At 37.0% G+C, this 26638-nt stretch overlaps 1 protein-coding gene across 5 annotated transcripts in view; it reads left to right on the forward strand.

The window, feature by feature from the left end:
• The window catches only part of TMEM200A (transmembrane protein 200A), an 84760-nt gene that overhangs the window by 13977 nt on the left and 44145 nt on the right, over positions 1 to 26638 (forward strand). For 2 of the 5 annotated variants that reach the window (XM_025384528.1, XM_025384532.1), the window contains exon 2: positions 5789 to 5851. The exons of 1 other annotated variant lie outside the window; for it this stretch is intronic. The gene's annotated coding sequence lies outside the window, so the exon portion shown is untranslated. Of the gene's footprint in view, positions 1 to 5788; positions 5906 to 15936; positions 16014 to 26638 lie in introns of those variants that run through there. 2 more of the 5 variants (XM_025384533.1, XM_025384534.1) reach the window with 2 other exon arrangements.

Raw genomic sequence — 26638 nt, forward strand, 5'->3', positions numbered from 1 at the left:
TCAGACAGACAGATGGGGCTGGTGCTCAGATGAGAAATATGGAATGGAGACTTAAATTTAAGGATCGTTAGTATGTAGTTGATAAATAAAGCTATGGAAAGAATAGAGATTGAGAAAAGAAGGAGGCTTAGGAACAACTTTGGAAATTTCTACATTTCAGGATGTATAGAGAAGTAGCAGCCGAAAAGTAGCAGCCTTAGTAGTAGGAGAAAAGCTGGGGTGTGCTACTGCTGATGAAAGCTACATGATATTCGCAATAAAGCTTTGTTCGCACATGGTCCTTTCTGAAGCCCTTTTTGAATATTTGGGTTCAGTTTCTTCAGTTTAATCTACAAGTGCAACTCCGATGTAGTATAACCTTCAAATTTTTGAGTGAAATGGGATTACAAGTTACTGAAAAGCTTTTTTTTTTTTTTTTGAATTTCATGTCGTAGTTGTTGGTACTGTTAGAACAGGATAGACATAGTTACACCTTCACAATAAAATAATGATAGAATAGTGCATCTGAAGGTCAATTTCATGATCATGCTGATGACTAATATATTCTTACTGTCAACTCCATTGCTGCCTTCCAGTTTAGTAGGCCGTTATACTTTTTTTAAGCATCTGCAGGCTTACTACTAGGTGATATATTATTTTTGTTATAGATGTTTTTAAAGCCACAAATAGAAGTTTAAGCTATTTGCCAGGACACTATAAGGAAAGCATAAAATTTAGTAAAGAAGTGATTGAATAGCTACCAGAAGACTCTGAGGGCTACCCTGGCTTTTATTATGAATGCATTTTAGCTCATTAAAATTGAAGAGAAAAGACAACTTTTATTGGAGGTTTCATTTAGCCTTCCCATTTGGGAGCTTATCTTGGCCCATTCTGTATGTGATGGTGGACCCTAAGGGAACATCACATCCTTGTTCTTATTTCCCTACAGTGAAATACGTAGTAGAGAGTCACTGGTAGTACATGAAATGAATATGAAAAAATTCAAAATCAGCCTTGTGTGAGCATTGTCCTAAGGTGATTAACTACATTTATTTTATGTTTCTCTAATCTACCAACATAGTCTTTTCATTTTTTTACAATTTTTACACTATTCACAAATTAAGGCTGGGTATGATGGCTCATGCCTGTAATCCCAGCACTTTGGGAGGCCGCGGCAGGAGGAATGTTTGAACCCAGGAATTCGAGGCTGTGGAAAGCTGTGGTCATGCCATTGCACTCCAGCCAGGGAAACAGAGCGAGACCCTGTCTCTAAAAAAATAAAAATTAAGTTTCAGAAGTAATTTTTAAAATGAAGTTATCGGCCGGGCGCGGTGGCTCAAGCCTGTAATCCCAGCACTTTGGGAGGCCGAGACGGGCGGATCACGAGGTCAGGAGATCGAGACCATCCTGGCTAACACGGTGAAACCCCGTCTCTACTAAAAAATACAAAAAACTAGCCGGGCGAGGTGGCGGGCGCCTGTAGTCCCGGCTACTCGGGAGGCTGAGGCAGGAGAATGGCATAAACCCGGGAGGCGGAGCTTGCAGTGAGCTGAGATCCGGCCACTGTACTCCAGCCTGGGCGACAGAGCGAGACTCCGTCTCAAAAAAAAAAAAAAAAAAAAAAAAATGAAGTTATCAAAGCACCTAACAATGCTTAATATACCCATAGTGCTCTCTTAAGTTATGACTTAGAAGTATAAGGTGAAAACTCTCCTAGACTTTGAGTCATCTGGGAGTTAGTGCAGTGCCATTCAGGGTCTCCTGTTTAATAAGAAGCCTCCAATCAATCCTTTGGCGCCTTTCTCTTCTTATTTGAATGCTTAGAAGGGGAACTTATCAGTGGTCCTATCTGTCCTGGCATAAGTGTCTGTCAATTATGGATGACCTTTATCAGCAATGTGTCATAAGAAGCAGTGCTAGATATTGCTGGCTGTATTTGATGATCTATCCTCTTGCCTGCCCCTAACCAAAAAAATATAGTTTTGTTTTTTTCAAATCTGTGCCTTTTGGTGAACCATCTCTAAAGATGGCCCGTGAGGGAAGTGGCGCTGTTTTCCTGATGAGAGAGGATGTTTATATTTGTGGAAGTTGACTTCCCCTTGGACACATACATCAGTTGAGAAGTTGTAGAAGAACAAGTATCAGGCTTGGATTACAGTGCCGGAGACTCTAATAATTTTCCTCCCAGTTCAGCGATCAGAGAACGTCCACCATGTTTCTGTGACAACCGCAGAACATTGAGGGCGGTCTCAAAGCTGCCTTGTGCTATGCTGTACAGACAGGATGATATTCTACCTGGACAATGGGAGGCTACCTTTTAGTTGTTGTTGAGATGTGCAAATTAAAAGTTTATGGAAAGACAGTGTCATTTTAAAATTCAAGTCTAGGAACCAGAAAGGTTTCTTTGGTTTTTACCCTTTAGGTCCATAGTTTATCTAGTAGAATTTGAGAAATTGCTGACTGAAGGTTAACATTTGAAAGTCTGGTTAGCCGACATGTCTGCAGTTTCTCTGATCTGTGGCTTCCTCTTCCGTTCACTCCAGAACACACCGCCATCTGGCTGCCTTCCTGAAGTGGCTCTCCTTCAAAGATAGTTTTAAAGATATATATAGTGAACCTTTTATGATCTGGGCTACTTATGATTCACTTGAGACTTTGTTTGGAAGAAAGAATCCCATTGCCAAGGATAATTTGACAATCACAGGAGGATTAGAGCATTACTACCTAAGAGCTATGAAACCTTGGGCAAATTACTTCACCTTGCAGAGCCCCAGTTTAGTGCAGGGCAGCATGACCATCTTAGGAGGTTGGTGGGGGGGGCAGTATGAAAGGTCATGTAAGTGAAGATCTGGCACAGTATGTGGCACAAAGTGGACACTGCCCAGTGTTGTTCCCTTCCCTTTTGGCTCACACTTGCCTTTCTCCATTCCCTCTCACCTGGATGCACTTGCCTTGCATGCATGCATGCTCTCCACGAAACAGCTGTTAGCTCTGCCTGGATGGGAAGTCCTTGCTGGGGAAGCATTTTTCATTCTTCTAGACCCACCTTGAATTAGTGCATCTCTTTCATGGAGTCTTCTCCGGCCTGTCTCAGGAGAGTTGGTTGCACCTTCCAGCACTTTCAGGGTGCTTTGCTCATGCCATCAGATGAGCTTGTATGAAGTGATAGTGACTGATCTATCTTCTGTCTCTATCCTAAACCCAGGGCCGTAAGTAGTAGAAGTGGACCTAATGTCTTCAGGACAACAAAAAGAGTTGAGTGGAGCGTGGAACATGAATGATTTTTTTTTTTCCATGATTTTACCACTGGCATTGTTACCAAAAATTAGAGCCCATTTCAGCTCTGTTGATGGAGAATCGAGTGCTTGATTTTTGGGAACTAGTGTATGGATTCAGGGTAATGACTGCAGCCCCACTAAAAGTATCCTCCTTCCTCTGGCCTTCAAGAACTTATCCTTCCATCTTCTTGGGGAAGGGGCAAGGTAGTGGCACGAAGCAGGAACATTTGTGTTACGTGTGAAGTCATTTGTCTGTGACCAGGTTCCTCGAGGCACCTGCTTGGGCTTTCCTAGTGACTCTAGATCAGGAAGCAAACCATCTCACCCAAGGAACTGTGTGAGTTCCTTGAGGCCAGGCATGATGTTACACTGTGTTTGTGACTCGTCCTTATGGCCCGTATCTATTTGCTCAGACATTATTAAATTTGTCACATTCTATTGAATTAAGACGGCAGCTGCATGGGATTCATTAGTTGTCTGTGGCATCGGGCAAGACAGTGACACTCGACTGAGGAACACGTCATATCAAACTAAGGGCAATAACTAGCTCAGAAAAAGAGCCACCCTAGGCTTGGAATTTTTCTCTTCCTGATTGCTGGGAAGTCAGCAATGCCATCCTGAAGAGAATGAGACACTGTGAGGTGAGCAGCAAGTTCCAGCATGCCGGCATTCCACAGCAGCCACGTGGGGAGTATTCATGACAGGGGATAGTCTGCTCCCATTCTTGGCCTTATTCACTTTGATGTTTTGAAACATTCATGATGCCGTCTTAATAAAATTGAAGTTTGGACACTTGAATGCCTGGAGATGGCAAATAATCTGGTTCCCATAGCCATCTTCACTCAGCTGTGTATCCAGATATAGCTTTCTGGGTCTCTGAAAATACTGATCAATAAATTATGAGCTGTTATGATTTAAAAAGCTAGTAAGTATTTTTAGTTTCCTTTAAATTTTTAGTGTTTTAACAAATCACAGGTGGTTGGCATCGAGGTAAAAATGAATATCAAGACATGGTGAATACTGTCTTCATTATGAGTACAAAAGATTATTTTTTCCCCTTAAAAATTTTTTGAATAATTCTGACAAGTATTAAAACTTTGGAGGCCATGGGACCCAAAGAACTTTGTGGGAATAATTTATTCAAATTATATGAGAAAAGAAGAGGCTGAGAGTGGTGGCTCACACGTGTAATCCCAGCACTTTGGGAGGCTGAGACGGGGGGGATCCCTTGAGGTCAGAAGTTTGAGACCAGCCTGGCCAACATGGTGAAACCCCATCTTTACTAAAAATACAAAAAAATTAGCCAGGTGTGGTGGCGCACACCTGTGGTCCCAGCTACTTGGGTGGCTAAGGCATGAGAATTCGCCTGAACCCAGGAAATGGAGGTTGTAGTAAGCTGAGATGCCACCATTGCACTCCAGCCTGGGTGACAAAGTGAGATTCTGTCTCAAAGAAAAAAAAAAAAGAAAAGAAAAAGAGAAAAGAAGAAATCACTTGTTAAGTACTTTCTCAACATTGTAAGTTGTTTTAGTCTTTTATAAGAAATAAGCTTGCCGTTTGTGAATGCTTTTTGGTAGTTTATTATAAGCATTTATCATGTAACTGAAATTTTTGTAAACATGCCTTTCTAAAGGCTGTATAATGTTCTGTTACCTGTATTTTTATTTTTGTTTTATTTATTTATTTAAAGGTTTTTACTCTGTCACCCAGGCCAGAAAGTAGTGGCATGACATAGCTCACTGTACCCTCAAACACCTGTGCTCAAGTAATCCTCCTGTCTCAGCCTCCCGAGTAACTGAGACTACAGGTGTATGCCATCACACCCGGTGAATTTTTAATGTTTTGTAGAGATGGGGTCTTGCTGTGTTGCCAAGGCTGGTCCTGAACTCCTGACTGCAAGTGATCCTCCTACCTTGGCCTCCCAAAGTTGTGGAATTATAGGCATGATCCATCTTGCCTGGCCAGAAAATTATTGTTTTTAATTAATAAAAAAAGAAATGTTAATTCTTGTGACACTTCAAACTTTCCTTTGAAGTTTCCTTGATTCAGAAAGGCATAGCATGTTTCCGATATGTGTCATTAGATATTTTGTATTTTCTATCAAGCTTAACCTTTGAAGTGATGGTCAAATCACATTACAGTGAACTGGTCAATGGGTAGATAACGCTCCTATAAAATTTCCTGAAAGATTTTTTTTTTTCATTTTCTTTAGAAGTTTGAGGATGTTAGACAGTTTGGGATTGTTTTTGCTTTTCTTCTAATATACAAAAATTTACATTTGGAGTACATTTATTTATTATCTTTTTGCAAATGGATTTATCTCTATCATAGCATCTCATCCGGTGGCAGAAAGAAACACACGACCATTCAGTCATTTCTAATATATTTTTTTGGATATAAATGTGGAAGAAAGTAGTCAGACAGAAAAAAGTAGAAAGAGGATTTGGCTTGTTGACATTATGCTTCATGCATTTAAATTTGCGACATTGTCAGTTATGGAGCTCATACAATAAAAATTCTTAATTTCTTAGCACACAGAGCCACTGAAAAGGACTGAAGAGAGCCAGGGTTTCCTGGGACACCTGGCTCTGGAGGTGAGCGACAGCAGGGAATGACGTCAGGGAGCTGGGAGACTGATAACCTGGATGGTGACTTTTTATGATGATTTTTGTAATGGGTTTATTCTTCCAGTGAGCTAACAAAGTTTATTGGTGGGACTTTGTCAGGCAATTCTTTCTTTAGCTTGGTTAAATAAACCAGATGTCTTATTTGGACATTTCAAAGTTCCTTGCAATAAGCACTTTTAAATTGAGATAGAGATAGGTCTCTGCTCTGGTGAAACACTCACTGTAAAAATAATTGTATAGGTCATTTTATAGAGTAGGCTGTTTTAGCAAGACTGCTCCTCATTCCTCTCATTCTTTTCTCTCCACACAAATCCCCAAGAGAAAAGGCCCTTAATTAGAAGCTCATTGTCTACAGAAAAAAATAATTTTCTTTGCTCTTCTGTAATTTCAAAATTGTATTTGTTCTGCTTGGAATAAAAGGAGGTTTATAACCTTGTAACCTGTAATCTTTCATGCTGTTTTTCTTTTTGAAAACCTTCTCTAAGAGTCTGAGCATTAACCATTTCATGATGCTATGTAATCTCACATTATTTTACATAAACTACAGAAATAATTTGCAGATGAATTTTTAGGGATCACCTTTTGCCCTTTGGCAAAAGGTGCCTTGAAATGCAAAATGAACAGTTGAGAAAATTATCCTTCAGTTGTAGAAGAAAATCCCATGTTTCTGAAATAATGTTGATATCCTGAAGAAAATTGTTTTGTGTGTTTGTAAGGGGACTCTTAAACTTGAATTATCTAGGATTTTTCTCTATTCTTCATTTTACTGTGTGTATGTGTCTAGGTGTGTAACTTGGTTTATAAAATAACTAACATTCAGTTTTGGGAGAAAATAATCTATTGTATTGAGAGAGCTTTTTGGTTTTCATTCCCTAAGTAATCCCAGCCCCATACCTCTAAGATAAATGATCTCCAATACAGTAAATCCAGTAGCTTGAACAGGGACCAATCTCATTCACCGATGCTCAGAGGAAGGGTTGGGATACGTAGAAGTATCTTCTGTGTGCAGCACTTGAGTGTTTCAAAGTCTTCTTTGCTAAAAGGGGTAGCCACTGAGTTTGCTTAGAACAGAGCTGAAAACTGCTGTGGACCAAAATTCTGCTTGTCAGAGCAAACTGTGATTGCTCTAAAGATGCACCTTTTATAAGCTACTCTTAGAGTCACTAAAACAAACTATGTTATTGTCAGCCAAAGACTGGCACGTGGGAATTGAAATTGATTATCTTTTTAGACCACTAGAGAGAATCTAGGGAAGAGATTAGGAAAGCTCTACCCTCTTCATCTTAGATGTCTGGTTTTTCCTTCCACATGGATGCAAAATTGTTCCAATCCTTACACCTTTCAAACATCAACTTCTAGTGCAGAAAGGAAACCATGGATGTTTAAAAGATACTCTGGGTGATTAGCATTGAGATTCTGTTTTCACCAAAAAATTCCAGCAAACAAACCAAAAAACCCTCAAGAAATAGTAAGAATGTCTTCTCAACAGATAAGAACTTGGGGCATTTTCAAATAAAACAAATTTGCCTTGCATTAACATACTGTTACTTTAAAACTGTGCTCAAAGGTGTATTCCTTTTTCTTCGCCAGCATCATTTAGAAGCCAGATCTTTTTATAAGGCACTCCTGCAGTACTCCCAGGCACTCTTTCATGGAGAACCTATTTCTAAACCTGAAACCTTCCAGTTGTGGTGGAGGCGGTCACACGGTTCATTCATCAATAATCCTTTAATGCTATTGAAGTGAGTGGGCAGAAGAGGGCCTTTAATTATCAATGCTAAGAGGACTTGACCTTTAAGATTCTTTCTAATTCTATCATTTGGTGGCAATATGTGTTTCTTATATGAAGGTGGTAGTGCAAGACACTGAGATGCCTAAATGGAAAGAATGTTTTTTACCTATGTTTATAGTAAAAATAATATAACAGCATTAAAGGCTACTGCAAAATCTCCCATAATTCCTTTGTAGCAGAATGGATATTTTTATTTGGATAGAGTTACTTTCGGTTTTTTGTTGTTGTTGTTTTGTTTGTTTGTTTTCGTTTTTTTTAGGCAGACTTTCGCTCTGTCATCCAGGCTGGAGTGCAATGGCACGATCTCGGCTCACCTCAACCTCTGCCTCTTAGGTTCAAATGATTCTCCCACCTCAGCCTCCCGAGTAGCTGGGATTACAGGCACCCTCCATCATGCCTGGCTAATTTTTGTATTTTTAGTTGAGATGGAGTTTCACCATGTTGGCCAGGCTGGTCTCGAACTCCTGACCTCAGGTGATCCACCTGCCTCGGCCCCCTAAAGTACTGGGATTACAGGCATGAGTCACCACGCCCAGCCTGGATAGAGTTCTTAAAAGGGTAAACAACCCTTTTCTTTTCTGTTTGAATGCCATCATGTGGACTTGGCCACACGGCTTCTTAAGTCTTGTTTGCATTTGCTTAAGCCAACAGAACTCAAATATGTTAAGAGAATTCTAGATTGAAATTGTGACTTAGTTTCCATACTCTTAATTATGTTTCCCCAAAACAGTTATGCATGAGGCTCTTTGGCAAATAGACTTGAGAATATTTAGGTTTAAAATTTCTTACTAGAGTGGTTTAGAGCCCTATCCAATTTCTGGTGTCTTTTCTCTTAAAAAGCTTTTAAAATCCTGTTTGCCTTTTTGAAGGTAGGAAAGAATATAGAAGTGTAAGGGTAGGTATTCCTAAGTCTTAGAGAATTGATTTATGGTTAGTCTCTGATTTTCAAAATAATTTTCCTTTCCCAGGTGGAAGTTTTCATGATGAGTTGTATGGGAGTCAAAGGTAGCATGGCAAATGCTGCTTAGGAAAGGGGAGAATAACAGTTTAAAGCTTAGTAAGTTTATTATACTCTGCACTAGTGGAGATCCCTTGGAGATTGCTGTGTCGGTTTTAGTAGTTAACCAAAAAGAAGGAAGTGAAGGAGTTGAAGTTCTAGGCAAGCAATAAGGTTTGTTTAAGAAGTTGGAAAAATTGGCCGGGCGCGGTGGCTCACGCCTGTAATCCCAGCACTTTGGGAGGCCGAGGCGGGTGGATCACAAGGTCAGGAGATCGAGACCATGGTGAAACCCCGTCTCTACTAAAAATAGAAAAAATTAGCCGGGCGCAGCGGCGGGCGCCTGTAGTCCCAGCTACTCGGGAGGCTGAGGCAGGAGAATGGCGTGAACCCGGGAGGCGGAGCTTGCAGTGAGCCGAGATTGCACCACTGCACTCCAGCCTGGGCAACAGAGCAAGACTCCGTCTCAAAAAAAAAAAAAAAAGAAGTTGGAAAATGTGAAAGGAACTAGGATTATTCTGGAGAAGAGAAGGCTTATAACAGTGGCTTTCAGATGCTGTAGGACTCAGATATCTACCAGTGAATAACGAGTTAAAAAGGAAATAAACTACAACATTAGGATATTAGCTATGTGGATGTTTCCCAAATTGATAACCCCCTGGAATGAATTATCAAGAGAGGTGTTATATCTGTCCTCAATAAGGAACATGAGGTGTAAACTCAGGGTGTGACAATTCATTGCTTAGATAAGTTCTGTTTGTGTGGATGTTAAATGTGGATTCTTGCTTGTACATGTTTTCATTCATGCACACTGCTTCATAATCTAAATTTATATATCCTTATTTTTTTCTATTTCTAATAAGATGATTGGTTCTTTTGCTGAGTGGCATAAGTAGATAATCATATTTCTCAATCTCGTTATCAGAAATGATGGCTATTCATTTTTATATTTGTAAATATATAGCTTATTTTTACAGCAAGTCTAGTGCATTACTCAAATGGAAATACTAAACTTGACAAGAATGAAAAAATAAAACATTAGAATAGCCTTATAGAAAGTATCATTCCCCCAGTTTGTGAGAATTGCATCAACCACTGCAGATAAGTGTGTTTATAAAATCACCTAACTCATGACATTTGGCACATAAGCAAGTGGGAGTAATTTTAACACCAATTAGTACATTTAAGAGAAATTATTTACAAAACCTAAATCATGTTTTGAACAATGATTTCTTGACTAAGCATAAGATAAAATGAATTTTATAGAAAATATAAAATAAATATAATATGAAAGTAGCACTACGGTCTAGCTCCATTATCTTTAGATAAGTCAAAGACATTGTCTTTGACTCTCAACAAAGTAGAACTGTAAAATAGATTCAAACTATAGATTGTTAGATTTGGATAGACTAGAAGATCTTATAATATAGTCCCCTGATTTTACAGATGAGCAAATGAAGATTTAGTATTGATAAAAATACTAAATGTTTTTGGTGAAATGACACGGCTTTTACCCAGTCACACAACAAGATATGAGTGGAAGCAGAAGCAGTTATGGGCTCTCTTGATTTCCAGCCCTGGGCACTCTCTCCTGTAGTGCACTGACCAGAAGGTCCAGTACAGATTTTCAAATGGGCAGTCTGTTTTGACACTGTGTCGCTTCTTCCCTCAACTCACAACTCTATATCCTATGTAAGGAACAATTTGAGAGAAAAAAGAGGTTAGGAGCTTGAAAGTGATACAGTTAATATGTATCCTAGGACCCTCTACCAAAATATTTTGAATAGAAGGAAGCAATAATATAGTTTGTTAGAATTTTGAGAAATCATTAATTTTAGATACATAATATCACAGGCCAGATTTTAACAGCATCTGTGGGTTCAGAGAGATCCACAGAACTTCAGATTTTCTCAGAAATTTCAAAAGTACTCAGTAAAACTTCCAGGCCAGTCGTGCTAATTCAGGGACTCAGTTCGAGATTCCCTGGGTTCATTTTATTACATGGGCTTCCATTGTTAAAGTTCTAGGATCCCCATCCAGTTCTTTGTTAATATGTTTTACTTTATGAGAGTAATTAGCCATGTAAAAATTGCTCACATTGATACCTAAGAGTTACTAATAAAAGTTATTTTGCTTACAAGTTCTTGTCAAGAATGGCCAGAAATGTGTTTTGGTTTCTGAGATGTTCTGTTTAACCATGAATTTCTGTAAATGCTTATCAATTTTCAAAAAAAAGTATAAAAAATGAAATGCGCAACAACCTCCAAATTATTTTTGAATATAATTTAACTGTTTTTTCATTTACTGAATCTCAGGATCTGATAAATATGATTATAAGTCATACAGTTTTGTTTAATTAATCTCAGTGGTTTGAATGTTGGAGAAATAAGATCTCATTATACCTCTGTGCCATCTATTATAGTTTTAACCAAGAAGCATTCTGAAGTTGTGTAACCGTAGCTGCAGAGCAAATTCAAATGTGTTGTGTTTTGGTGAAATGACCACGGCTTTTTACCGTATCATCTGAATGTAACACACATTGTGTATCAGAGCAGCCCTATGTGGGCTACAGTATGTCATTTAATCTCAGTGAGCTCTTTCTGACTTTACAGAGTGAAACTAGTACTGCCTACTTGATAGGACTGCTGAGGATTAAATGATAAAGTATGTTAAAAAGCTTGACAAACCTGAGTATTCTTTAAACCCTTAAAGGTACAAATCCTGTCTTTTTCATGACTATTTCTCCTCCATAGCATGGAGGGGAATGTGTTGCATATAATAGTATTTCTTACTTGATACTGTAATGGAGTGAGACTATGAAAAGCAAATACTGCAAAGCAAGGAGGAGATGTCTGCTAGAATCAGGTATTGAAATATTAGCTTGGCAAATTGCTCCTTCTAAAGTCAGCTTCCATGTTGGTGAGGCTGCTTTGAATCTCCCAGGCACCTTTGGGTTTTTGTTCACTGCTCTGCTGTCAGCTCACCTTTATCACAATAGGGTTTCTCAGCCTCTACACTATTGATAATTTGGACTGAATAACTTTTATGCATTGTAGGATGTTTAGCTCCATCTGTAACCTCTACCTACTATGTGCTAGTAGTGCTCTACCCCAAGTTGTAGCAAAAAAATGTTTCCAGACATTGCCTAGTGTCCTCTGGGGGACAAAAATGCCTCAGAATGAGAACCACTACATACATACAGCAGTCACTGCTTTGTGATGTAAATGTCAGTTTACCTGCGCCCCTTCTCACCAGACTGCCAGCCCCTAGAGGGTAGTGTGATGTCTTTCTCTGGCGCCACAGCTTGGACACCCATAGAAGTGCAATAAATGTGGAAAGACAAAAAGGTTTAAGAAATACTTAGTTATCAGTTATAATACCTATGTTGGTTCATTATATGCAGTGGATTTTTATTTTCTTCTGGACCAAAAGGGCAAGGACTCACCATAACCTCAGATTTCTTTCCGGAAACCATTAATGCCACCACTGTCTCAGATATTTCCCTTGCCCATGCCCCATCATTGATATAATTAGACAATGTGTTCACTCAAAGAAAAGGGTAATCTGGGATTGGATACCTGAGATGTTAGGCTTTAAGGACCAGGCAGAAATTAAAGGCATCTTTCTCTCTCTCTCTCTCTCCCTCTCTCTTAAACTCTGTAGCAATTCCCATACCCAGGCTCCAACAAATAACCTGAAGATCCCCAAATATATTATCTCTAGCTTAGAATCTACCTGTTAGCTCATAGTATTACTAGAAGTCTCCTCTTGTATATTTCACAAGCTCCGGAAACAGAAACCCAGTATGCACAAAACTAAACTCACCATCTTATTTCACTTCTTTTAAACTTCCTTCAAGATTCTTTATCCCAGGGAATGGTGTAGGGGTTCTGGAGCGAGAATCTTGCTTTGCTATTTAATAACCCAGTGACCTTGTACAGATTACCTACCCTCCATCTCATTTGCCTTATCTGTCAAATCGATACTGATCTTCCAGTATTATTGTGAAGATCAAATTAGGTGATGCATGTAAATTACTTAATGAGATAATGCATATAAATCACCTAGAAAACAATGCATAGCCTGTTTAATAAAAGTAGATGTTATTATCTCAAAATAAGCTTTAACCAAATACTTGAGAGCCATTTCTTACTTTTGCCCTCACTATTTCCCTGTTCCCACCCAACAAGTTTCTACATTTTCTTTATCCTGCCTCCCATTTCAGTGCAGTATGCACAGTTCATTCTTACCCATTTCATTTCCACTGCAATGGCTTCAGTGCAGGCCTTGAACCTTTCTTGCCCAAATCATTACAGCAGTAGCCTCTTAACAAGCCTTTCCACCTCCAGTTTCACTGTCAGCCTATCTGTCCATTTTCTTGATGCCTGGACAGAGATACATTTTTTAGTGTCTCCCATCGCCTAGTAACTCAAATCCCAACATGATTCTATGCCTTTGTGTTAGCTGTTCCCTCCTGTTTTTCTTCTCTTTGTTGAGCTAACATATACTCATTTTTAAGATACAGCTCAAGCATTTCTTCATCTTAGAAGCAACACCTAACCACCCTTCCCTGAGATCACTGCTATACTTTGTGCCTGTCTTCTTACCACAATAACACTTTGTGCACCTGTACTTTCTAGCACTTACCATGCATAACTTGTGTTTCTTGATTTATTTCCCTCACTAAATTGTGAGTTTTTGACATCTCATTCATTTTTGGTTCCTCATTTATTTTGGTTTTTACAGTGAGTAGCACATTTCTTGACATGTAGTAGGTGTTTAATAACTATTTGTAGTTGAATATAGCTAGGATTCCATAAGATTGAATCAGACAGTATAGACTTACAAAATCATAGAAGCAAAATTGTTTAAGAATTCATTGATGGAATTAACCAGCCAAATTATGAATGAAGAAACCATGCAGGCATCTCTGTTGGATAGAACAGAGAGATCAGTAGATACCCAAAGAGAAGCTAAAAGCTGGGATCTTGTCCGAGGTCTTAGCTGACTAAGTCAATCGGAAATAGATAGTACAGAGAGGAAGACCAAGGGATCTGGGTATTAAGTCATGCTGTCTTCTTTAATTGTCCCTAATATTAAGGAATTTGATCTTGTAAGGTAGAAATACCAGAAGATAAAAAAATATTAATTCTAACAATAGAGTGCTATTTAAAAATATATACCTAGTGTTATGGCAATAGAAATGAAGTAATTTTTCAACAAATATTGTCACATCATTGATTATGGGCCAGAAATGACCAGTTAAAATATCAGAGGCGGGTGTGCAATGGGCAGATGTGTTACATCAGTCTTAAGTACTTCAGTGTCAATACGGCTTCACATGTGAGCCTGAGCAAAGATCATGTCCAAGGGGTCTGAATGGGTTGGGATCACGTTGCTTCAGCCATCAATGGTGATAGTGTCTTGTCATTTTCTATGTAAGCATAATTTGTAGATTAGTTTGCTGCAAAAAACAATAGTCTCAAGAGTTCTTTTTTCAAGATTATTTTCCAGGCCCATCATGTAAAACAGGGAAATGGTGTACAGTTTTTTCAGCACTGTAGAGATGACTAAAACACCATTTAGTAACATCACTAACCATTTTATGCCATGACTTCTTCAAAGCAACCATGTTATTCTCTTTGGTTCAGGAAACAGTTGCTGCATTTTCCAAATCATCTTTAAAACTACATTTGAAACATCTTTAACCATGGTTTGTTTATTGAAATCTCATCCCACCCTTTGAGTAAGGAGTTTTCTTCCTGTCTTGATCCTACAGATTGAATATCACATATGCCTCTTTGATTGGAGTAATGAATGAGTTTCTGTTCCCATTATTTTACACTGCTTTGCTGTTGAGGTGAAATAGCAATGAATCATATCCCTGGTTGTATTTAGTGATTCAATAAACTGTACTTAGGATTTCATTGTTAGGGTTTGAAGTCAATATTTGTCCATTTCTCAAAACCTTATACCAACATCAGAAGATTTGGATCTTGATTGTTCTGTTTTGAGGGAGTCAACATCCTTCTCCTGAACCCAGCCTAGAGTCTGTAAGTCTGAGACTGCTTAAAGAGAAATGCTGAACTGCTATGCAAAAAAGAACCTTTATCAAGGCTTGATGTGATTTTTGCTGTTTCACAACCGTCATATTGAAATTCCCTTCCGCACCCACAGAAGGGAATATTTACCTCTGCCAGCAGGTTTCTGTTGGAAGCTGGAATGCATCCCCGTAAATACTCAGAGTGGCAGGGGTGGCAGAGCTTTCTTCTGTCCCCACGCTGCTTCTGCTTTTGGCAGAGGCTCGAATATTGGCAGGGGCGCCCGCCTCTGCACAGTCTGCTCTGGGGAGGTGGGGGATTCCTCTTACTTCCAATAACCAGTTTCTGTGTATGTGGGAGGACATTTTTTGGCAAAGATTATCCTCTTCTCTTCATGTCTGGCTGACAAAACCCTTGATAATTTATTTTTTGGCATCCCTTATGCATTTGTTAAGATGTCAAAAGGTACATACAAAGCACTGAATTGAAGACTGCGTTTACATTCCGGAGCTTCCAGTAGGCATGCATGAGATGTTAGAAGCTATCTCTCTGGAATAGAAGGTATGGTACAGGGTAAACAGAGGATAGTGGGCATGGTTTACTTGCCTTCTTGCAAAAGTCTTAAGGCCCTTTAGTGAACAGTGAATCACAGAATCCTAAACTTGTATGAAGGTAAGGATATGAAAGTTCGTGTGGTCTATTGCCTATTTCTCTGGAAATTGAGGCCAGGAACAATTACATGGCTTGCTCAAGTCCACCCAGCTAACCAATCAGGAGCCTCCTGATAGAGCCTCCGTCAGTATCCTAGTCTTCTTTCTTTGTCCTGTGTTATTTTCACTGCATTGAAATGTTTTGAAAGTAGTAGACACTCAGGAAATATGTATTAGATCTACTCAATGCCTATCTTCATAGCTCCTTCCTGCATATAGGATGGGAAAAATTCCACTCCCCCTTTCCCTTAGAAACACGCACACAAAAGATTCTGACAGGCTATCCAGCCGTACTGGTTGGATTGCTTATAAATCCTCTAGCTAGACTGAGTTGCCTAGAAAAGAGGTCATTTCAGTAGTTTTTCCCTTTCCTAAGTGGGATGGAACCCTTAGTTGAAGAGTCCATGTCAAAATCAATCTGTAATTTTGGAGGCTGTGGAAAAGCAGCTCCAATCGCCTGCCCTGGACAGTCTGTTCTATTAAACTTTCTGAAACATTAATAGCAGATTTGAGAAGGCATACTAAGAAAGAACAGATCTCAAAAATGGTCTCTTCAGAGGGAATGATTATTCTAAACAACTAATTTGAGGTAAAGTAGCCCTGAAAATGTTTCAAGTATGGTTGAGAATCTTAAGTAGTCAGTTAAGTAATTTTTTTAAAAAAGTTTTCATTAAAGATGATATTAGGAAGTGATTAAAAAAATAAATTGTTAAAGAACGAAATTTCTGTTCATAACAATTGCTTTTAGATCACTGGTCAGATGGAGAAGGTTTTGTTTGTTAACGATGACAGAACAGGCTCATCCCACACACTTTCTTGACGGGATTGCATTACGTATCCAAGAAGGTAATTCAAGGTGGATCAAAGTCGTTGAATTTAAAGCAAGTGTTACACTTAACGGCAGTTTAATACTGAGGTAATAATGCTGTGGTCATTTAAGACAATCATTTTGTGATGGCAGTTCTAAAGAGGGCTTGGCTATCCAGTTTGTCATAGTGCCTTTCGTGGCTAAAACTTAACATTTGAACAGCTCCATCTTTCTCTCTGGAGTAAATATGAAAATAGTGAAAAGGGATACTTGATGTTGGAATCATTTTCAAAGAACATTCTTAGACATGCTTTAGTTATAAACTGTATGCAAAGCCAATATGGTTTATTTTTCTTTTTGCCTAAAAATATCAGCGAAAACTTTCACAAATTTCTCTACTCTCAGACTTTTTATCTATTATGTCAGTATTTCTAATGCTTATGAACATGGGGCCAGCAGTTGCTTGCATGTAATGGGTGCTCTGAAAATGCTAGTGATGATAGAGATTTTTAAAAACTTAAGAAAAACCATTTGCACTAGTTTTTTATTTATGCATTTTTGTTTGCTTATATTTTTATTGGAGCCTCAAAAAATGACTCAGAACTTATTTTGGATTCTGACCAGTCTGTTTTGTTTTTTTTTTTAAACTGAGAATATTTTCAGTTGGTGAGATAAAGGTTGTAAAGAATAAAATATCTCAAGAGGAAAGGAGGGGATTTGTTCTGCTTGTGGTTACCTTGGTTTTAAGAGGATAATATTTTTCTTTTTTAAAAAATCAGATAATTAGGAAAAAATATAAAGAAGTAAATAAAAATTGGCAATAATCTATCCATATTTTGAGCATAGCCTTTAAAAATATCAAAACCATATACATTATATATACACACACATTGTATATACATGCACATACAGTTATACTTAGTGTATTTTTAAAAAGTGAAATCACCCATACTTTTTAATATGGTAAGGTTTTATATTTAATAGTGAAATATTTCAGGTATACAAAAATATACAGAGGATAGAAGGTACCTATGTACCCATCATCCAAGTGAAATTTAACAGTTTGTCATTAAAAAATACTGTAAAAATACTTTTTAAGAAATAAAATGAGGATATAGAAGCTACTATAGGAGGCTGCTTCCCCCTGCATTGCATGTTTCACCCTCTTCAAAATCAGTAGGACCTTGTGCAGCCTTCACCTCTGCTTCATACTTTTACTTTCTATGTTTGTACTTACAATTATTTATAGTATTGTCTTATGTATTTTTTAGTTTACATAAATGATTTCCTAGTTCACATGCTCTTTGCACATTTTGTCATTAAATATATTTTTGAATTTAATCAGATTAATACTTGTAGCTGATTATTTAAACTGCTGTGTAGATTACATGGTTGTATCATCCATCCCTTACTGATGGCAACTATTAAAAATTTGTTTTTAGTTTTTCCTTATTACAAACAATATTGCAGAGGAATCATGTCTCCTTACTCATGTAAGTTTTCCTAAGATTTATAGTTTCAAGTAGAATCATAGATTAAGGGCAGCTTTAAACTTAACTAATTATTGCAAATATGGAATTTAATGTGATTGTACCAATTTGTATCCCCATTAACAAGGATTAGTTTTTATTATAACTCAGTCTATTTTTGCTTTTTATATTTTAAACTCATGTTGTTGGATAAATATAGATTTAAGATTACCATATTTTACTGGCAAATTGTTCCTTTTGCCATGATGTAAAAATCCTTTTCATCCTTAATAATGTTTTTCCCCCCTCTTTGGAGTCTATTTTGTATGTTAATATTGCTATACAAGCTTTCTTTTGGCTAGTATTTATCTTTTCCATTCTTTTACTTTGTGTCATTTATGTTTTAAATTTGTGGGTTTTTTTTTGAAATCCAATCTGAAAATTTCTGGCTTTTATCTGTTAAATTTAATATATGTGGTTTTAGTATGATTACTGAGGCATTTGGATTTATTTCCACCATCCTGTTTTGTCTGTCTTTTCACCAGGCTCTTTATATGTTTATTTATTGCATTGATTATCTTTTCATAGGTTTTCATTTTTTTCCTTCTGTTGCTTTGGAAGGTATACATTTTTATAGTAATCACATCCTTTGCAATAATAATTATTATTTAATAATAATTATTATATAAAAATATTGTAATATTTTTATTTTAGTGGGTATCCCTAGATTTTTACATGAGTTATTTTTCTTTTTAAATGTTTCTTTTTTTCTCTCTCAACTTTTATTTTAGGTTCATTTGTAGGTTTGTAGCATGGGTAAATTCCGTGTTGCTAAGGTTTGGTGTACAAATGATCTTATCACCCAGGTAGTGACATAGTACCTGATAGATAGTTTTCCAACCCATGTTTCCCTCCCACCCTTCTCCCTCAAGTAGTCCCCAGTGCCTGTTGTTCCCATATTTGTGTCCGTGTGTAGTCAGTGTTTAGCTCCTGCTTAGAAGTGAGAACATGTGGTTGGTTTTTGATTCCTGCATAGTTCTCTCAGGATAATGGCCTCCAGCTATATCCATGTTATTGCAAAGGACATTACTTAATTTTTGTGTGGCTGTGTAGTATTCCATGGTGTATATGTATCACATTTTCTTTATCCAATCTACCATTGATGGGCATCTAGGTTGATTCTCTGTCTTTGCTATTGTGAAGAGTGCTGTAATGAAGATACCAGTGCATGTGTTCTTTTTTTTGATACAATGATTTCTTTTCCTTTGGGTATATACTCGGTAGTGGGATTGCTGGATTGAATGGTAGTTCTGTTTTAAGTTCTTTGAGAAATCTCCACACTGCTTTCCACAGTGGCTGAACTAATTCACATTACCACCAGGAGTGTATAAGTGTTGCCTTTTATCCACAACCTCACCAACATCTGTTGTTTTATGACTTTTTAGTAATGGCCATTCTGACTGGTGTGAGATGGTATCTCATTGTGGTTTTGATTTGCATTTCTCTGATGATTAGTGATGATGAGCATTTTTTCATGTATGTATTTGTTGACTTCACGTATGTCTTTTTTTGAGAGCTGTCACCATCTAATGATATTATAATATTTTCATAGTAAATTCTTATTTAGTGGTTACCATTGTCTTAGTTCCCAATTGCCTCTCATATCTCATTTTTTTCATGGTTCAATTTCCTTCTACTAAAGTATATCCATTAGTAGTTATTTCATAGTAGTTATTTCATTGAAGATCCATGAGTGTAAACACCATCTTAGTTTGTCTGAAAATATGTTTATTTTTTTCTCTGACTTCAATGATAGTTTAGCTGGTTGTGCAGGTATTGTTAATGGTTCCTTTTCTTCAACGCCTTGAAGTTCCCACTCCCTTTAACTTCTGACTCTACAATTTCTTATAGAAAGTCTAAACTCACTCACATTGTTGTTCCTTTGTATTTAACCTTTTTTTGGTTGTTTTCAAGATTTTCTCTTTTTCTTGTGTAATGTTTTACTTCATTGTAAGTATGCATTTAAAAAAATTATTCAGAACTTAGTATATTTCTTCAACCTGCTAATTCATGTTTTCCATTAGCTGTGGAAGTTTTCAACCACTATGTCTTTGAATTTCCTCTTTCCCATCCTTTCTATTGTTTGCTGTAGAAACTCTTAATAGACCAATTTGGACCTTTTGATATTAGCTACTATGTTTTCTAATTCTTTATTCATGGCATGTTCCTCAGAAGCATCTTTGTACACCACTTTTATCCCTAGCAGTGACTAATCTGTAGCTTAATCCAGCCATTGAGCTTTTAATTATTATTATATTTTTCATTCGACAAATTCTGTTTAAAAACACCATTTCTTTTTTCATAGTATACTATTTTCTACTTATGTTTTCTAGTTTTTATTTTTTATTTTATTTTTTCCCTATTTATATTCTAATTTATTATTTTTTATTTTTCCATGAGTTATTGGGGTACAGGTGATATTGGTTGCGTAAGTAAGTTCTTTAGTGGTGATTTGTGAGATTTTGGTGCACCCACCCCCCAAGCAATATACACTGCACCATATTCATAGTCTTTTATCCCTTGCCCCCATCCCACTCTTCCCCCTAAGTCCTCAAAGTCCATTGTATCATTCTTATGCCTTTGCATCTTCATAGCTTAGCTCCCACATGTCAGTGAGAACATACAATGTTTGGTTTTCTATTCCTGAGTTACATCACTTAGAATAATAGTTTCCAGTCTCATCCAGGTCATTGCAAATGCTGTTAATGCATTCCTTTTTATGTCTGCGTAGTATTCCATCATATATATATACATACACACACACATATATATGTATACACATATACATACACACACACCACGCGCGCGCACGCACACACACACACACAGATATATATCACAGTTTCTTTATCCACTCGTTGATTGATGGGCATTTGGGCTGGCTCCACAGTTTTGCAATTGTGAATTGTGCTACTATAAACATGCATGTGCAAGTATCTTTTTCGAATAATGACTTCTTTTCCCCTGGGTAGATACCCAGTACTGGGATTGCTGGATCAAATGGTAGTCCTACTTTTAGTTCTTGAAGGAATCTCCACACTGCTTTCCATGGTGGCTATATTAGATTACATTCCCACCAGCAGTGTAGAGGTGTTCCCTGTTCACCACATCCACAGCTCTCTTTTAGTCACTTTCCTATTTTTTAAAATTATCTCCAGTTCTTGGGGTTATGAGTCCTACTGTTTGGGGAATCTCCTGACTCTGTCATAGTGACAATTTAGCTCCTATGATTTTTTTTTTAAATTGTGAGCTTATCTTTAACTGGCACTATTTTCATATGTAAGCCCTGAATTACGGTTGTTTCAATAGACGTGTTTATTTCTGCTGGGTTTTAAGGGATTTCATTAGTCCAAGATTAGTTTTCTTCCCTATAATTTTGTGACATAAGATTTTTGTACTTCATGGAGAGTTTAACTTGGGTTCTGCCTAGCCACACACTTGGAGCTTCAGGCAAAGATAAGCTTCCTCGTCGTTTCACTGATCCATTGACTGAAGTTTTCTTGCCTCTTTTTGGCATAATTGACTGTCTGGGGCACAGACTCTATTCTAGGGGGTTCCAAGTGCAACCCCCTGCCTTGTGTGGCCTTCTCATCACACCACCTGACCCCACACAGTTGTTACAGAAGCAGACAAACAAATAAATAAACAAAATTTAGTCATTAAGTGATGGACCTTACATCTAGGTCTGAAATTTCCCTAAGATGCCTTGACATCAGCTGAAATTTTTCATTCTGACTTTGGGTACCTCTTCATTTCTGGAAATAAATGGGGAGTGGGGATGTCTCTGTTCATCATCGGAGCTCAGCTATGCATTAACCTTTTTTGTTTTTATAGTTTTTTTTTTTAGCAATTCTGTGTATTTCTAGCAAGGAGGTCCATCTTACCCCAGAGTGCCACCTCACTGTATTCAGGTGTCATGTTGTTTAATATCTTGCCTTTTCACTTCCTATGTGGAAGGCATCTTTTCACAGCAGTAAATTATTATTTTTATTAGCCTCATAGTATTCCATTGTTCAGCTGAACCATAAATTAATAGACTAATCCCTATTACAGATCCTTTAGATCCCTTCCTTTCTTTCTTCCTCCCTCCCTCCCTTCCTCCCTCTCTCCTCTGTTTCTTTCTTCCTTCTTTCTTTCTTTCTCTTTCTTTCCTTCTTTCTCTTTCTTTTTCTTTTTTCTTTCTTTTTCTTGCTGTGTTTTTCTCTCTCTTCCTTTCTCTCTTTCTTTTTTCTTTACTTTTTTTGTCTTTTCTTTTTTCTTTTTCACTGTATTAAACAGTGCTGCAACCAGGTGTCCTTGTACATATATTTTTGTGTACCTGTCAAATAATTTTGTATATTTAATACCTTTATTTGGTCTATGGTTATATGCATTTTTAAGAATTAAGTATTGCAAGGTTGTTTTCCTGAAAGTTTGTACCCATTGTACATCCACTTCACACTTTTTCCATACTTGGCTATCAATAAGTCTTTTCAGTTGTTTTAAATGTGTAAATTTGATAGGTAAAAACAATGATATCTCACTTATTTACTTAGGATTTCTTTTTTAATGTTTGTGTGTGTGTGTTTATGAGCTTTTTTCAGTTTTTCTCTTTTGTAAATTGCCTGTTTATGTCCTGTTTTTCCATTTTTCTTAAACCATTGATTTCTAAGAAGTGTTTATATGGTAGGGGCGGTGTACCTTTGCCTGTCATGCAGTTTCTTTCTGTTTGCTGTTTGTGCTCTAAATTAGACTATGGTGGCTTTGCCTTACAGGAGTTTAAAATTTTATATCTTCATAGCTGTCTGTCTTAAAAAAAAATCTTAAGGCTTTTGATTTTATTACTATGACTACAAAACTCAAAAGAATGAATTTATGAATTGCTTTTATGGGAAAAATATCACAGTTTGCGATAAGAATAGTTCATATAATAAACAGAGTATTATGCAAAAAAGACATAAAAATGATGAGATGATGAAAACTTTAAAGTGAAACACAACAAGCAATTTCCAAGAAATAAAAATTGAAACACTGTGTCCTCAGGAGAGACTACAACACTGTTCATGGAAAATGGGAATCAGTTGAGCAAAAAATAAAAAAAGGTTGACACTCACTAGATCTAAATAAAAAAACACAATCAATTTATCTATTATTATGTTATTAGGGATTTATTACTAACCGGATAAGACCCACAAAGGAACTTTTTATTGTACTTATGAGAATTACTTGGGGTCTCCATCTCAAGATTCTATATTTGCCTTCTCTTCCAGAACTTGACTCTATCAACTATTCCTGTCTTTCTCTACCTTTGATATTTCCCTTTCCTTTTGGCTTCCATCCTTCAGCATATATCATAGCCAAGACTTTTCTTTCTTGCTATCTACCTATGGAATATACTGCAGACACAAAAGAGGAATATAACGTGTGCAGTTTAAACAACTCATAACAAACTCAAGGAATTTCTATAAATCCTTGGTTTTCAACTTATCTAATTTTATAGAAAGTTGATATACAAAGTTTGTTTAAAGTACGTATGTTAGATGAAGTGAAATATCCCTAACCTCTATTCAAAATCTTATTTATAAATATCCCTATCCTCTATTAGAAATTATATCATAAAGAACTTCTTGTTATTGTAAAAATGTAGCCTCTTTATGTTATCTACATGTATGCAAGAGGCCATCTCCATCTCTTTTCTTTATGACTCCATGTCACTTTTAACTGCAATTTTTTGCATCTTGCCTCCAGTTACCACTCTCCATTCTCCAAATCCTCAGTGGCATAATTTCATACTGTTTCCATCCCTGGCTGTCCTGCTTCTTTCTTTATATCTCTAAGTGCAGCAACACCAGGTAAAGCCACTTGTTTTATTAGGGAAAAGCATTTGGATAGAAGATGGTCCCCTCCATTCTAAGGGACACCTGTCATTTGACTACATTAATAATCACTAATTACTAAATTGAGCTCTTTTGACAAATGTAGCAAGATATTCATAAGAAGCCATTTTATAATTAATTTTGATGACAGTAGATCACAGATTTTCTTTTCAGGGTTTAGACAGAATGTATGACCATAGAAGATAGCACTTTCATACCAAGTAAATTTTAGATACTGTAATAATGAATTATTCTTAATTATTGTTATTATTTTGATAAATGGTATCCAGAATTAGTTTTTTTTTTTAACTTTGAGGTATTTTTAACCTGCTGATTCACATTGGTGATTATTTATATAATCAGAACATTATTAGAAGAGGCAAATTATATGCTCAAAGTTATACAATTTTGAATGAAAAATTTTTAATATCTCATAACATGTAGTTTTACAGTGAAAAAGCCTGGGATCATCTATAGTTTTTGAGTAAATCCTTCTTATTTCAGGAACTTTTTTTCATTTTGCTATTTTTTTTTTCAACATGACTTACAGCGTTTTTAAAACTTTTATTTTAAGTTCAGGGGTACAAGTGCAGGCTTATTACGTAGATAAACTTGTGTCATGGGAGTTTGTTATACAGATTATTTCATCACCTAGGTATTAAGTCTAGTACCCATTAGTTATTTTTCCTGAATCTGTCCCTCCTCCCACCCTTCAACCTCAAGTAGGCCCCAGTGTGTGTTGTTCCTCTCTATGTGTCCATGTGTTCTCATCATTTAGCTCTCACTTATAAGTTAGAACATGCAGTATCTGGTTTTATGCTCCTGTGTTAGTTTGCTGAGGATAATGGCCTCCAGCTCCACCCATTTCCCTGCAAAGGATGTGATCTTACTCTTTCTTATGACTGCATAGTATTCCATGGTGTAAATGTACCACATTTTCTTTATTCAGTCTATCATTGATAGGCATTTAGGTTGATTCCATGTCTCTGCTATTGTGAATACTGCTGTAATGAACATAATACATGTGCATGTGTCTTTAAAATAGAATGATTTATATTCCTTTGTGTATCTAACCAGTAATGGGATTGCTGGGTCTAATGGTATTTCTGTCTTTATGTCTCTGAAGAATCGCCACACTGTCTTCCACAGAGAACCTCTCCAGCATCTGTTATGTTTTGACTTTTTAATAATAGCCATTCTGACTAGTGTGAGATGATATCTCACTGTGGCTCTGATTTGCATTTCTCTAATGATCAGTGATGATGATCATATGCTTGTTGGCTGCATGTATGTCTTATTTTGAAAAATAATGTATTTGAAAAATAGTGTCTTATTTTGAAAAATAATGTCCTGTTTATGTCCTTTGCACACTTTTTAATGGGGCTGTTTTTCTCTTGTAAATTTGTTTAAGTTCCTTATATTTGCTCGATATAAGACCTTTGTCAGATGCATAGTTTGCAAAAATTGTCTTCCATTCTGTAGGTTGCCTGTTCACTCTAATGATAGTTTCTTTTTTGCTGTGCAGAAGCTCTTTAGTTAAATTAAATACCATTTGTCAATTTTTGCTTTTGTTGCAATTGCTTTTGGCATCTTTGTCATGGAATCTTTGCCCATACCTATGTCCTGAATTGTATTTCCTAGGTTGTCTTCCAGGGTTTTTATAGTTTTGAGTTTTACATTTAAGTCTTTAATCCATCTTGAGCTAATTTTTGTATATGGTGTAAGGAAGGGGTCCATTTTCAATCTTCTGCATGTGACTAGCCAGTTACCCCAGCACCATTTATTGAATAGGGAATCCTTTCCCCATTGTTTTTGTCAGGTTTGTCAAAGATTTGATAGTTATAGTTCTGTGGTTATTTCTGGGATTTCTATTCTGTTCCATTGGTCTACGTGTCTGTTTTGGTACCAGTACCATGCTGTTTTAGTTACTATAGCCCGATAGTATAGTTTGAAGTCAGGTAGGGTAGTATGACGCCTCCAGCTTTGTTCTTTTTGCTTAGGATTGCCTTGGATGTTGGAGTTCTTTTTGGTTCCATATGAATTTTAAAATGTTTTTCTAGTTCTGTGAAGAATCTCAATGGTAGTTTAATAGGAATACCATTGAATCTGTAAATTGCTTTGGGCAGTGTGGCCATTTTAATGATATTGATTCTTTCCATTCATGAGCATGGAATGTTTTTCATTTGTTTGTGTCATCTCTCATTTCTTTGAGCAGTGGTTTGTAGTTCTCCTTGTAGAGATCTTTCACCTCCCTAGTTAGCTGTATTCCTAGGTATTTTGTTCTTTTTGTGGCAATTATGAATGGAAATTCATTTTCAGAAACTTTTAAGAATTGCTTTTATCACTTAAATTCGACTACTACAGCAGTTTTGTTTTGGTCTCTTCTTATAGTTCACTTTCCATTAGTTGACTTTGCATCGTGGTAGGACAATCATTCTAACTGAGAATGAGGAATCATGCGTTTTCATATTCCTGGGAACACTCACTTTCCTCTGGGAACTGGGTTGCTCAGTGCTCCTGGAGAAAATCGTGCAATTTAGTGGGCTATTGCCATTGCACAGTCATGGTTTCCAGATCCTATGTGCTTTCAGCACTGCTCAGCAGCCCTCTTGTGCACACCTGGAGTGTCCTCTCCCTATGCTGGCTCTCATCGCCTTCCCCAGGCTTCCTGACCCACTGCTAGCTTGCGGTAGATGGGCTGCTTCCTAATCCAGATGACAGACACTGCACATGCTTAACACCTCACTTGCGGGTTGCTTCTTCATGTCTTGAGTGGACACATATGACCCTGCCCATGTTTGACTAGGTTTTGACTTGCAAAACCAGCAATTTTATCTACTTCAGACTAATACAAGCTTATTTTCACCCTCTGTCATTCCCTGGCTTCTGGGAATAGATGACCCTCTTCTCCAAAGTTAATGCATTCCTCAGGAAGGAGCTCATACATAATTTCTCCTCCAGGATTTGTCTCCATCAGATCCTTGTCTTTTCATATCTTCAATATCTAACTTTTCCTCTTGGC

The sequence above is a fragment of the Theropithecus gelada genome, chromosome 4 (assembly GCF_003255815.1).
Source record: "Theropithecus gelada isolate Dixy chromosome 4, Tgel_1.0, whole genome shotgun sequence".
Taxonomy (NCBI): domain Eukaryota; kingdom Metazoa; phylum Chordata; class Mammalia; order Primates; family Cercopithecidae; genus Theropithecus; species Theropithecus gelada.